Source organism: Puma concolor, chromosome E4, assembly GCF_028749965.1.
Source record: "Puma concolor isolate L17-30 chromosome E4, mPumCon1.1.hap2, whole genome shotgun sequence".
Classification (NCBI taxonomy): domain Eukaryota; kingdom Metazoa; phylum Chordata; class Mammalia; order Carnivora; family Felidae; genus Puma; species Puma concolor.
In genome coordinates this window covers 66,443,017-66,457,294 of record NC_141683.1, presented here as the reverse complement: position 1 = coordinate 66,457,294, position 14,278 = coordinate 66,443,017, and the positions used below count along the sequence as shown (strand labels likewise).

At 42.5% G+C, this 14,278-nt stretch overlaps 1 protein-coding gene across 4 annotated transcripts in view; it reads left to right on the top strand.

Moving 5' to 3' along the window:
* Positions 1-14,278, top strand: part of SMYD3 (SET and MYND domain containing 3) — a 697,887-nt gene that overhangs the window by 298,717 nt on the left and 384,892 nt on the right. The window lies entirely within an intron of this gene.

The window sequence follows — 14,278 nt, the reverse complement described above, 5'->3', positions numbered from 1 at the left end:
CATTAGGGATTAGTGATTTTTGCTTAATGTGTCCTTGTTCTCACGTGCTATCCCTTGTTACCAGTACCAGATACGTCTCCTGACAGAGCTAGTGAGTGGGCATACTGAGCGTAGAGAGACGAGCAATTTTGTTAACCTGTTTTAGAATTGTATTTGTTACCTTGGTATCTGCATATTCTGTCATTAGCCGTGGAAACTGCAGGTTTATGTATAAGCGAATAATATTTCAAAAAAATTTTTTTGAATTTATTTTTATTTTTTTTGAGAAAGAGAGTGAGCGAGCGGGAGAGGAGCAGAGAGGGAGAGGGAGAGAGAGAATCCCAGGCAGGCTCCATGCTCATTGCAGAGCCTGACGCGGGGCTCGATGTCACGACTCTGAGATCATGATCTGAACCGCATCAAGAGTCACACGCTTCGCCAATTGGGCCACCCAGGCTCCCCTAAGCAAATAACATTTTTACCGAATGAAAGGGATTCTGTATATATTCTGTGAAAAAACTCAGATAATATGAGGGCAAGAAGTCCTTATTTCAGGCACCATTGATTACAAGGAAAAGTTCCTGTTTCTGAGACTGTGCCTGGATTTAACGTCTCGCATCTTGACACTCTGATAAGAACCTTCTGTTTCTGTGGAGAGGTAGAAGAGAGTGGGAGGCCTGGGCCTGATTCCCTGTGACTTTAGCTGAGTAACTGAAACTCCATGACCTTCACTTTCAACTCAAGTGAAACGAGGTTGTAACATGCACCTGCCGGGATTGTGTGGAAAAGGGGATCAGGTCTATGAAAAGCAAAATGCCCGTTACAGTCCCTGGGGGTTGGTTTGTTATTCCCACGCCCTGCTCCTTCCCCGTCAGGACGCGCATGTGAGTTCACACCTGCCTGGCAACCACACTGCTCTCTTCTAGAAATAGCACCCTACGTCTGCTTTGGAGACTCCTCCGTCTCGGGATAGAAGTGTGGATATATGTCGTTCGAAATCCCCTGGTGAATGTGCAACCCAAGCTGGCCCGTCAGATGAGTTATTCTGAATCTGGTACTTTCTACCATTTAGAGCCCTGCAGCTGCTCTGGTCCCTGACAGTAAATGCTTTTTTCTTTTTTTCAAAACTTAAATTAACTGGGTTGGTTCTATTGCTCATATCCACGGTCCCCTGACTGAGTGGGAATAATTTCACACACAGATCCGTTCATCTGTTTATTGATTACCTTCCTATTACGCATCCAGTGCTCGGTGCAGGGGTGGTGCAGGGGTGCGTTCTGAGCAGAAAGGTGGGTCTCCTGCCCCCTCCTTGCGGCGCTCACGAAGCTCCCATCTGGGCTTGGGTGGGGGTGGTGCTCTCTCCGCACAGCTGCTCACACGGAGTGCGGCTTAGGGCCAAATGCCAAATTAAGTGTGGTGTTAGGCCTAGTGACAGTTCATCCAACTCTGAAAAAAGTTAATTAAGATGTTTTATGTTAAAGAAACCAAACCCTGTAATGCCCATTGGTTATTCATAGTCTTTTTAAAGAAACACCGCTTCTCTCAGCCTTTTTATTTATTTCTCTTAATTTTGTCTTTTTTGTTCTTCAGCCCGGTCAAGAAAGTGCCTTGTACTTTCATATCAAGACGTAGATGAAACTAGAAAATTCTGAGCTTTTGTGGAAAATTGTGACCTTTGATTACTCACACTGGTCATTAATTTCTCTCTGTTATGTTGCCATCACAGCATTCAAAGCTGTAGACTAGGACCTACTGATTTAGAAGCGCCTGAGGCATTGTTGACCAAGATGAGGAGCCTTTAATGACTGACTTAGTTGGTAAGAGTCACTGCAGTTGCCGCATGAAGATTCATTTGTGAAGCCTTCGTTGGTAGGGAAGTTGTAAATCTTATAACCTGTAAACTCTTTCTTTTTTCAACAAATAACACTATAAACCCTGGCCAGTTTTTATGAGAAGTATCTTCTGATATTTTCATCAAATCCATTTTGCTCCTTTTTTGAATGATTTTTTTACCTGTGGAAAGAATAGGATTTCATCGGCCTCCTTTGAATAACAGAAGTAAACAGGTCGTGTTCATATCACGAAAAATTAAAATCAGAGCTGCACGTTGCTCAGAGGCGTTAATCACATCTGGGCACATCTGTTCTTGGGAAGGAGAGCCTGCCTGCCTGTGTATGGGGACCAGGTTGCCAAAGGCCCCTTCTCACTGTTATTCAGTGCAGCACAGTGGCCTGGTCATTACTCCAGGGGCTGCTGTGTGACAGGAAAGTCATGCTGTTTCGGACTTATTTGTCATCTTTTCTCTTGCTGGGAAAGCAGATGTGCTGAATGTAACTGAAGGCTTGGGCCCGTGTTAGCAGTATACTGTGTACAGGCAGGCACGTCAGTAGTAAAAATTGATGTAGGCAGTGGAGCTGGATCCAAATCCAGACAATTTGATCAGTCTACACTCTTTACCACAATTATAATGTCAAACAAACAACATTTTTTTAAAGTTTGTTTATTTATTTGGAGAGAGAGGATGAAGGGGAGGGGCAAAAAGAGGGAGAAAGAGAGAATCACAAGCAGGCTCCATGCTGTCAGTGTGGAACCCAGTGCAGGGCTCGAACCCCTGAAACTTGAGATCATGACCTGAGCCAAAATCAAGAGCTGGGCGCTTAACCAACTGAGCCACCCAGGCGCACCCAAACGAATAGTTTTAAAACAAACCAAAATATGTAATATGATTTAGTGTTGGAAAGATTGTGTAAAATGTTTTTGGGGGGGCAGGAGAGAGAGAGAAAGTGAGTGTCTATGTGTGCATGCTCACAGGAGTGGGAAAAGGGGCAGAGAGAGAGAGAAAGAGAGAAAGAGAGAAAGGGAATGAATCCTAGGCAGGCTTCATGCTCAGCGCAGAGCACAACTTGGGTTTCGATTTCAGGGTCGCAAGATCATGACCTGAGCCAGATTCAAGAGTCAGATGCTTAATTGACTGAGCCACCGAGGAGCCCCTGTATATATTTTTATACTAAATATTTAATTTTAGAAAGGTTTAGATTTACAGCAGAAATGTGATGATAATATAGTTCCTTCATATACCTGGGACACAGTTTTTCCCTATTATGAAAACTTCAGTGTGGTACATTTGTCATAATCAGTGACTCACTTATCAGTGTTGATACATTGATATTAATGGGAGTCTGTACTCCATTCAGATTTCCTTAGTTTATACCTAATGTCCGTTTCATTATTTTATTTTTAAAGTGTATTTATTTATTTATTTATTTGGGGGGGTGGGTAGAGAGGTAGAGAGAGAATCCCAAGCAGGCTTTGCACTGTCAGCACAGAGCCCAACTTGGGGCTCAGCCTCACGAACTGTGAGATCATGACCTGAGCCCAAATCAAGAGTCAGACGCTTAACCGACTGAGCCGTCCCCCACCCCAGGTGCCCCCCTCATTCTTTTTTCCACCTAATGTCCTGTCCCTCACAGGACACTACCTTACTCGTAGTCATCATATTGCCTTAGGCTGTTCTGTGACTTTGTTTTTGATGATCTTGACAGTTTTGAGGAGTACTGTACTGGTCAGGTATTTTATAGAATGTCCCTTAAGTGGAAAAAGGAACTAATACTTGTCTGAAGTTGTCTCATGATTAGAGTGGAGATTTGGGTTTTGGAGAGGAAGACCACAGAGGTAAGGTGCCATTTTCATCACATTATGGCAAGGGTGTGCTTTGTCACGTGACTTCTTGTTGGTGTTGACCTTGGTCACCTGCTCAGGTGTGTTTGTGTAGTTTCTCCTTCCCCCTTCCTCATGGTCCCCTTTGGCTGGAAGTGGCTCTATACAGCCCACACTTGAAGAGTGGGGAGAATAGTCCTCCTTCTTGAAGGAGGAGTATTTACATAAATTATTTGCAATTCTTCTGCACAGGAGATTGGTCTCCTCTCTTTTAGTCATTTAATTATATCAGTATGGTCTCATGGATGTTTATTTTACATTCTGAGTTGTACTCCAACACCGCTTTGTTTATGTTGTTGCCAAGCTGTTCTAGCTTTGGCTGTCGGGAGCTCTTTCAGGTGGCTCCTGTGTGCCTGTGACACATCCCCGTCTTTGTGGAGTTTGTTTGTTTAGCATGTCCTTCCATTCTGTCACTAAAGAATACTCCAGGCTTGCCTTGTGTGTTTCCTGCTCTGCTCCTAGAATCATCCATTCCTGCAGGAGCCTGGTTTCTTTCATTAGAGAGTGGTGCTGGAAACCAGGAGCTGAACGCTGTCCTGGATGCTGCTGGGGGGTCTTTGCTAACAGACCTTCTATAAAAGCTTTAACTCTCATTCTCAAAGCCTTCTGAGTTTCTGTCCTTAATTTGTTTTTCCCTGGATAAAAAATGTTTTATTGTAGTTACGATCAAGAATTGCCAATAGTAGGATATAAGGGAGATCTGGCTGTGACACCTGCCACCCTGTTGGTTAGCAGGATTGATTTGGCTGGTCTGGCTGCTTGGGCTACATGGGTGTCCCCTGCTTCCCTCCCTGTTCCAGTGTGCCCCTCCCAAAGCTGTGTGCTCTGTTGAAGAGGACAACCTTCCCCAATAGAGAAGGACCATTCTTTTTTTTTATGTTTGTTTATTTTGGGGAGAGAGAGAGAGAGAGAGAGAGAGAGAGAGAGAGAGAGAGCGCGCGCAAGTGGGGGAGGGGCAGAGAGCGAGGGAGACATAGAATCTAAAGCAGGCTCCAGGTTCCAGGCTCTGAGCTGTCAGCACAGAGCCCAATGTGGAGCTCAAACTCACGAGCTGTGCGATCATGACCTGAGCCGAAGTTGAGTGCTTAACCGACTGAGCCACACAGGCACCCCGAGAAGAACCATTTGTTGGTCAAGGTTGTATGAGTAGCTGTGCTCCCCTGGGAGACTCTCCAAACAAGCTCTCAGAAATTTAACAAGAATACATACTTTGTAAGAACTTCTCTTAGAATTGCATAATTGTCTCCATAAATTTGCCTTTATCATTTTTCAAGGTAATTTTTAATAAGTTTTACACAAAGCAGTGATTCCCTGGATGGTGACTCTGAAGAGTGCCATTTGTGTTTTTCTTTTACAGTGGATTTTCCCTTCATCTAATTCATATTAGAGTTAGAAATGCAAACAGGTTGGCAATTGAGGTTTGCACTTGGAAGCTGGATATTTATTATTCTTAGTTACATGATGGAAAAAAAAAAAAAAGACAAACTTCCTTATCTGTACCCAGGAGTGATTTTCAGAATTGTTGATGTTGCTCCGTCAGAGCAGGATAGCCAGAATACCAGGAGATCATGTCAGGTGCATTCTGGACAAACAGCACTCCGTCCAGGCCTACAGAACTGCCAAAGATACGCAAACTTTTGGCTTGTAAGTGGTGGGAAGTAAATGTCTTTTAAAGTATTTGTGGTGTTTCTAAAAGGGAAGCTTTTTTAAAATACAGAAGTGACAATAAGATTGGGGCCCCTGGGTGGCTCAGTCAGTTGAGCATCAGACTCTTGATCTCAGCTTAGGCCACGATCTCACAGTTTGTGGGTTCGAGCCCCTCGTTGGGCTCTGCGCTGAGGGTGTAGCCTGCTTGGATCCTCTCTCTCTGTCTCTGTCTCTCTCTCTGTCTCTCTTTGCTACCTTTTAAGACAGTGTTGTCCTTGGTAAGGTGACATATTACTCTAAAAAACCTTCATTTTTTAAAGATAAAAAAGTGGCCTGTTAGCACAGGCACCACCACAGCTGAGGTCGACAAGGTCTCTGAATCCTTTGTTTAAAAAGTCAGCCTAATTAGAGCTTTCCTACAGCTTTCCAACCTGCTGCTGAGCTAGGTGATCATGTATTCCAGTGGCCGCAGAGTAATTACGTACTCTGAGGGGTGTACTTGGTCAGGATAGGGAAACACAGAAGGTAAAATTTAGAAGAGAAGTGAGCTGTTATAACATTTGGGTTGTGTGTGTTTTTGAGCAATATGTCCTGTGGTCTAGGAATTCCTGGCCATTTGGGGTTTGGAGGGTATATTGTGAATGTGCCTGTGCATCTGACATGACATGGCACCTTGTCGGTCACTGGAATAGAGTCCAGATGCGCCACTGTGTCTGCAACTCACTGATGGTCTGAGATTGGGGGAGCACGAGTTAGGATGCTTTTGCTCCTTTGCTATTTTGGTATGTATCCTCCCTCCTTGAGTAACAGGGAAAGTTTGAAAGGGACACAGAGGTAGGAAGGAAAGAAAAGAAGGCCTGGAATGAAGGATGGAGAAAAAGAAAGGGAGGTACCTGCTTCCATGACCGCTCTTTGCAGCAGGGGAGAGCTGGCTGTGCTGGGTTGCTGGCAGTTCTTCTGGAAGCTCCCTGAGGAGGTTGGAGAAGGTGACTGGGGCGTGTCTGATGAAAGTGTAGGTCCTCCCTGCTGACCATGATCGTAGTTGACTTGGATGGTTTATACTTGTGGGAAAGAGGTCTGGAGAGAGATTCTGGAATAATAGTGGAGGGCAGGGCTTTGCTATCTATACAGCAGGTCAAACCACAAGGCCACTCACTCCCTGCTGGGGCTGCTCTTCTTGTCAGGCTCCCTGGCCAGTATATTGCAGAGCGTAGATTCTTACCTGAGGGCACGTTAAAATAAACATGTTCTGATGGTATAAAAATCAGTTTGGTCCAATTTTAAGCTGTAAAGAGTTGGCAGTCTAACTCTTTTGAACAAAACATTTCATTAGTTATTCCTATTCCTGTATGATCTTCCTGTATTTTGAGTGTTAATTTGTTCTTCATATCTCTTCTTCCTCACTTTTCCATCAGACGTGTATATAACGTTAGCAAAGTGACTCTCATGTCATCTCCAGCGAGTCAGGGGCCTCGATGTGGATTCCCTTAGTTAGAGGTAATAAATGAGATAGGAACTTAAAAATAAGCTGAGAATATTTCTAATAAGAGATATTTTTGTTTAACGTGTTGCATTGGGCTTACCTAGAATGTAGAATGAAAAAATAATCTGAACACCACCTCTCAGTTTTCTTAGCATATTTTCTTCTTAATTTAGTTATACTTATTAGAACTCAAAGACTTCCTATAATTATTTCATTAAAGCCCTGCATTGGCTGTTGAAATGCATACATTGTAACCATGTTCTTTTTATTTTGATTTCACATTTTACTTTTTTTTTTAAGATTTATTTTTTTGGGGGGCCTTTTTTTCTTCTTAAATTCAAAAGTTAGTTAACATATAGTGTAGTCTTGGCTTCAGGAGCAGAACCCAGTGATTTCATCTCTTACCTATGACACAAAAAGTGCCCTCCTCAATGCCCATCACCCATTTAGCCCATCCCTCCACCAGTCCAGCAGTCCTCAGTTTGTTGATTTTTTAAAGTGATCTCTGCACTCAGTGTGGGGCTTGAACTCACATCCCCGAGATCAAGAGCCACATGCTCCACCGACTGGGCCAGCTGGGCGCCCCACATTTTGCCTTTTATTTTTTCTTCAAGTGTTTCTCTTTTTTCTTTTCTTTTCTTTTCTTTTCTTTTCTTTTCTTTTCTTTTCTTTTCTTTTCTTTTCTTTTCTTTTCTCTCAGAGCGAGAGAGAGGGAGAGAAAGCACATGTGTGCACAAGCAGAGGATAGGCAGGGGGGAGACAGAGAATTTGAAGCAGGCTCCATGTAGTCAGCGCAGAACCTGATGTGAGATTTCAGTCTCACAAACCTTGAGATCACGGCCTGAGCCGAAATGGAGTCAGTTGCCCAACTGACTGAGCGCCCCCACATTTTACCTTTTTAAAAGCACAATGCATTACTCTTGCCAAGAAAATGTAAAGATCTGGGGCGCCTGGGTGGCGCAGTCGGTTAAGCGTCCGACTTCAGCCAGGTCACGATCTCGCGGTCCGTGAGTTCGAGCCCCGCGTTGGGCTCTGGGCTGATGGCTCAGAGCCTGGAGCCTGTTTCCGATTCTGTGTCTCCCTCTCTCTCTGCCCCTCCCCCGTTCACGCTCTGTCTCTCTCTGTCCCAAAAATAAATAAACGTTGAAAAAAAAAAATTAAAAAAAAAAAATGTATTTAAAAAAAAAAAAAAAAGAAAATGTAAAGATCCCAGTAAGATTTATTCTTCTCCTTTCCCCAAGAGAAAGGAGAATCTGAAATTTATTCTTCTATTTACTAATAACTGGATTTAAATCAATTTAATCTAATATTTACTCTTTCAAAGAATAATGATTATTAATTTGATTTCTTTCCCCCCTTTAAAGTTGTGACTAAATAATAATACATTTTAATATTGATAGATGCCATAATTTTATATTTCATTTTATTTTGTAGTACCACTTACTAAAGAAATTGATGGAATGTGAGTCTGGGTGTAACAGACACATATGCACACACTCACCCTTGTCTATATCCAGTTATGTGTTAACAGAAGTCCTTAAAATCTTCAAACAAATGTAATATCCTTAATTTTTCCATAATAACAACTTCATATTTAGTGTTTGAAGGTTTTCTGGTTGTTTTCGTATCTGTTTTTGCAGTGGTTCTCAGACTTTAGGGTGTGTCTGAATTACCCATTTTTGGAGTTTCTGATTTGGTAGGTTTGGCGAGGGGTTCAAGGCTTTGCACTGTGAAGTTCTCAGGTTGCTAATGCTGCCGGTGTGGGCACCACACTTGAGGAATGATGGTGTTGTCATATACGGCCCCTCACAAGAACTCGGTGTGGTCTTGGGCAGATAGACACGAGAGGCGTTAGGCGTGGAGAAACTCATGAGTTTTCTGGTTGCACAGAGTGAATTGGTGGTTGAACAGAGACCAGACCCACGAAGACCTTTCAGGTTTCCTCCTGCACAGGGTAAGGCTTCAGTTCCCCAAAATGTGTCTCCTCATTTCAAATGTTTGGTAATTTTCCCTTTTTTTTTTCCAGAGCCGTTTTTTTTTTAGGTGGTTCTCCCCCCGCCCCCGCCAGTTTTCACATTTAATAAATGTATCTTCGAAAATTTCTTGCCTTTTAAAGATATAATGATTTTTGCACCTCCGTGGTCTACAAATGCAGCATCCTCTAGAAACAGAAAGCCTTATAGAACTTGGTAAGGCCAGCCGCGGCTAATCGCGAGGACAGATGTTGGTTTTACCCACCTGCCTGGTGTCTGGCAATTTTCCACTCTGCCTTGTAGTGGTAGCTCCAGGCAGAACCATGACTTACGGGTCCAGAACATGACATGGACCACGAATGATCCAGGACAAGGGGTCTGAAAATCACAAGAACAGCCCATGGCAGAGGGCCCTGAACCGATTCATTCCAAGGATAATATTATCCGTTCCAGCCTCCACGGAAAACTGATGGTTTGTGATTCTGTGGTGGGCACCCAACCACCCCCGTGTGGGAGCAGTGGCTTCCAGAAGCGAAGTGTGGGGTCTGCTTCCCCTCCCCCACCGCTCCTCTCTGAACTCGTCCAGCGTGTTCCCTACGGTGTCCTTGGCAGGACATCCCAGCCCTGCCCAGGAGCTTGCGCTCTGCGTGCTGGTCCTCACTGATGCTGTGATGAAGGTGGTGCTATGCATTTCTGATTTGTTTCCTAGTTCCTTCCTCCTGTTCTCTGGCTTTCCTCCTTCTGTTCAACTTTGACCTTGAAATACTTAAATTAAAAAAAAGGAGTCAGAGGAAAGTAATGTCTGGAGAACAAACTGAAAATCATGACCTTCACGATGTCCTATTATTTATTATTTTATTGTCATCTTTTATCTGCCCTATTTGGTAGGAGAAGGAAAGCCTTGGTACATTTTACTTAATCTTGTTTTTTTTTTTTTTTCTTTTTTTGGATTTGTGTTTTGTTTTTTTAATTCATTTTGTGGACAGCATTAATCTTAATATTTTTCACACTGGAAACTAATTCTGGGCTCATCTACTCCCCTCCTCTTCCTACTCTTTTTATATTTTATATTAAGCTTTTGATATGCACTAGGCTCTGTGTGTGATGCTATACAGTATCTTACTTAACCTTCTCATCAGACTTATAAGGTATTATTTTGAGGAGATAGATTCAGAGAGGTTGTGAGCTTGGCCAAGGTCTCACACCTAGTACATGATGGAGCTGGGACTTGAATTCAGAACTTCCAGACTCTAAAGCTTATGCATTTAAGGACTAGTCTATATTACCTCCCCTGTGAGGCCATTACTCAGATGGAGGTTGCATTTAATAACCTATATTTCTTGAAATAAAGTAGGCTGTACATTAAAACAAGATCCTGGCTTTAAACTTGTCTCTATTTCCTTGTTACCTTTTCAGTTCTTAAAAAAGTATCGTATATAAGAGAAGGAAGGAATTACACTGTTTTCAGCAGTATGTGCCTCCCCTAAACATACCCCACTGACAGTGTGTTACTTTGCTGGACGTGGGAGTTTTTATTCTAGTCACTTGGTCTTTGAAAGCAGTCTATGATGGAATTTCCATTTAAAACCAGAACGCTACTGTGATACAAACAACAATAATTTGCAGTGTGTACATTGGGCTTTTTCTCTTTATTTTGTCCTGAGGTATCTGGCAGCTTCCAGAAAACGGCAGCCACTCTAAGTAACTGAGGTGGCCCATTTGTAAGGAGGTAGTTGAGAATATCTCCCAAAGCATATCCATTTCAAGTTACTTCTTTAGCCTCTCCTCTGTCTTAAAATTTTTTGTCATATTTTTATTTATTATTTTTTTGATGTTTATTTTTGAGAGAGAGAAAGGAGAGAGAACGAGAGAGAGAGAGAGAGAGAGAGATTGTGAGCAGGGGAGGGATAGAGAGAAAGGGGGACAGAGAACCCTAAGCAGACTCCACATGGTCAGCATGGAGCCCAACACGGGGCTCAATCTCAGGAACCTCATGAATCGTGAGATCACGATCTGAGCTAAAATCAGGAGTAGGGTACTTAACCGACTGAGCCACTCAGGCACCTCTTCTTATGTTTTTCTTATGTTTAAAGATCCTTATGTTCTTTCTTCTTATGTTTCTCTTCTTGTTGTAGGAGTATGTATTTTTTTTTTTTAACCTTTATTTATTTTTGAGACAGAGAGAGACACAGCATGAACAGGGAGGGGCAGAGAGAGAGGGAAACACAGAATCGGAAACAGGCTCCAGGCTCTGAGCCATCAGCCCAGAGCCCGACGCGGGGCTCGAACTCGCAGACCACGAGATCGTGACCTGAGCCGAAGTCGGACGCTTAACCGACTGAGCCACCCAGGCGCCCCTAGGAGTATGTATTTTAATAATAGATTTGATACAGCATTCAGATTTAGAACCAGGGATTAGTGAATATTATTAATGGTAATTGTAGACAGAACCAAACTTAGATGTTCCCTCCCTTTCCCTTTTTCCTCCTTCTCCCCCTCCCTTTCTCTGTTGCTCCAATATAGAATAACAGGTTGACTCCTGGATTTTCCCCTTACTAGCTGAGTAGCCTTGAGAAAAATCATTCATTCATTTGAGCCTCAGCTTCCTTATCTATAAAACGCTGATGATACTGTCTTTCTAGGTATTTGTAAGTCTTGGATGAGATAGTGTGCACCATACTAGAAAGCGCCTGTGTGCGGCGTCTGGGTGGGTGCAACAGCACGACAGTACTGTGTCCCTCACGTGTCCCTCTTCGCAGTACATAGGTGTGCCTTCTGCAAAACAGTTACAAGATCAAAGCACGATAGCAAAGGAACGTATAGGCGGAAGGAACAGATTACAGGCAGGCCTACAATCTGACTGATAAGAGAGATGTGTTTAAAAGGGCTTTGTGAACCAGAAATGTTAGTAACCTGTGCCCCTTTTAAAAAGCAATTTTTTTTTTGATAATTAGATTGTCATCAGGCTTTACTTAAGCAATATTGGGTTATAGTAAACAGTGAAGTAGATCTTTAAAATTCTGAGACAAACTTATTTATTTATTATTTATTTATTTTTGAGACAAACTTATTTTAAACTTAGAATTCTGTTATCAAAGTGACAATCACGAATGAAAGCTAAGGATATTTTTGGACATGCTTAGAAATTTTTTACCTACTGACCGCATTTGAAAGAATTACTTGAGACTGTATTCTGGTAGAAACAAAAGGAAGTAAAACAGGAAGACAGGGGATACAGGTAACAACGAGAGCAAAAGTACTGGTAAAACTAATAAAGTCTAAATAATTGGTGCGTATGTTACAAAACAATAACAGTGTGAAATTCAAATCACAGACTGTTGATTTGTGCTGAGTAGGCTAGGTGCTGAGTAGGCTAGGAGGGAAGTGAAATGAGGCCAAGTTATCTTTTTTGTCTCGCTGGGGGTGAAAAAATTTCTAAATATAATTTATTAAAAAAGCAAACTTATTACAGAGTTTCTGTTTGGAGTGATGAAAAAGTCCTGGGAGTAGTGGTAATGGTCACACAATATTGTGAATTCAATGCTACTGAATTGTGATCTTGAAAATGGTTGAAATGGCAAATTTTGTTATGAAAAAATGACAAAAAGAAAAAGAAAAAAGAAACCAGGCTCCGTGAGATACAGAGTCATAGTGCTCCCTTGGGCATTGTCTAGGCTGAGTGACGAAGAGCTGGGACCTCCTTGCGCAGAACTGGGTCCTTCCTGCGCAGAGCCGGGTCCTCCCTGCGTGGAGCCAAGACCTCCCTGCACGGAGCGGGGTCCTCCCTGCGTGGAGCCGGGTCCTCCCTGTACTGAGCCAGGAGCAAGTAGATCCCTTTGTGAGCTTGAGCTTCACGCCAGAGACCAAGCTGCACAAGGCCAGCACCTGCCGAGTGAATGAATCAATGTCCTGGCATTATTTGATATTTTATGGATGCAGCTTCCTGCATCCACCGTGATGCCGGATAAAATGATATTCTGATTGTAATTTGGCTTCTGGTGCACGGAGAGAACAGTCTGGTCAGAAGATGCCTGTCTGATCTTTTCACTCATTAGCTGTTCACTATAAAAAGGAATAAATTGTTATTTATGAAACATTCTTTCAAATACTCAAATGAGTTAAAGTTTTACAACTGAACTCCAAGAGGTCTGCTAGATACTTTGCAGCAGGGCCATCCTGAGTACAGTTGAAGAATGTGTGCCAGAGACCATGCAGTATTTTTCCTTCTTGGTGCTGCAATATAAAGAGCTATTCTTAAGACTTGCCTGCAGTATTTCCGTCAGTAGGTACTCGGTAATTGAATATTCTTTCGTTTTTCCCCTTCCACTTTGTATTGTTGTTATTCCCAAGGAATGGGTTCCATCACTGTGTTGTGTTTGTTTGCTTGGTTTAACTCATACTTTCCTACTTAAACAATGAGTATAAGCATGTTCATTTCTTAAGAAAGATAGATCAAAACCTGCTGGTCCCTTTAGAGCTTCAGTCTTACTTAAGAATGAACTGAATTCAGAAACATCTTAATTAAAATATTTAAGTTTCAAAGCTTGTAATTTTGAGATGTGTTTTGTCTTTTTTCACAGTGGAGCTATTGAAAAATCGCTTCAGCTACTTATGTTATTGTTGGTTTTCTGAATGTTGTCTGTAGTGATCCTCCTGAGCATTTTGAGGAAAAAAAATTGGACAAAATGTTCATTTCAGTCCTCGATTCTTGTTCTCCCCGTGTGCACATCCTGTGATTCTTTCCCTACGTGCAGTGTGTGAGGACAAGACCTTCTTGTTTTTCGTTGTGCTTTCGAGTGCTTTTCCTCCCTCTTTTCTACTCTTCGCCCCGTGTTCTTCTCCTTTCTTCAGGATAAATTCTCTGAGCAGCGCTGCACAACTGGGGTCATTTGATCAACCTGTCAGCTCCTTGTCCCACTCTATGCTTTTCCTGTGTTTGTGGAGCAGATTATTTCTTCTCCTGTCTTTTCTCATTTTACATTTTATCTGAATAACAGTGAAAGTTTGTTCTTGAAGACCTTTTCTTCATAAATGTCAAGGGGCATCAGAGACATTCTTTTGTGGGCTAACTAGACCAGTGATGTTGTGGAAAGGGTATGGGACATAGAGTCCGAAGATGAGTTAAAATACAGGCTTTACCCCCACCCAGATTAAGGAACTGTTGTTCCGAATCGGTCACCCTGGTGAGATTGTTGTATGATGAGGAGTCATCCTGGGGAAAGAGTTGTAGTGATGACTGTGTTGGCCCAACATGGTGAGATTTCAGTGTCTCTGAATTTCTGTGCGGGCGTGAAATGAACTTGGACTTCTTCCCGACTAAACAGCCAACCAAGAATTCTGAATTCTGTCTCTTGGCTTACTGACTGTGCTGTTCTCTATTTTTATAGTATTTATATATGGGGAGAGACTGGGAGGGGAAATTGTGGAAGATTTTGAAATTATAAAAAAAAATTAGTAGATGTTCTGTGTAGCTCAACCA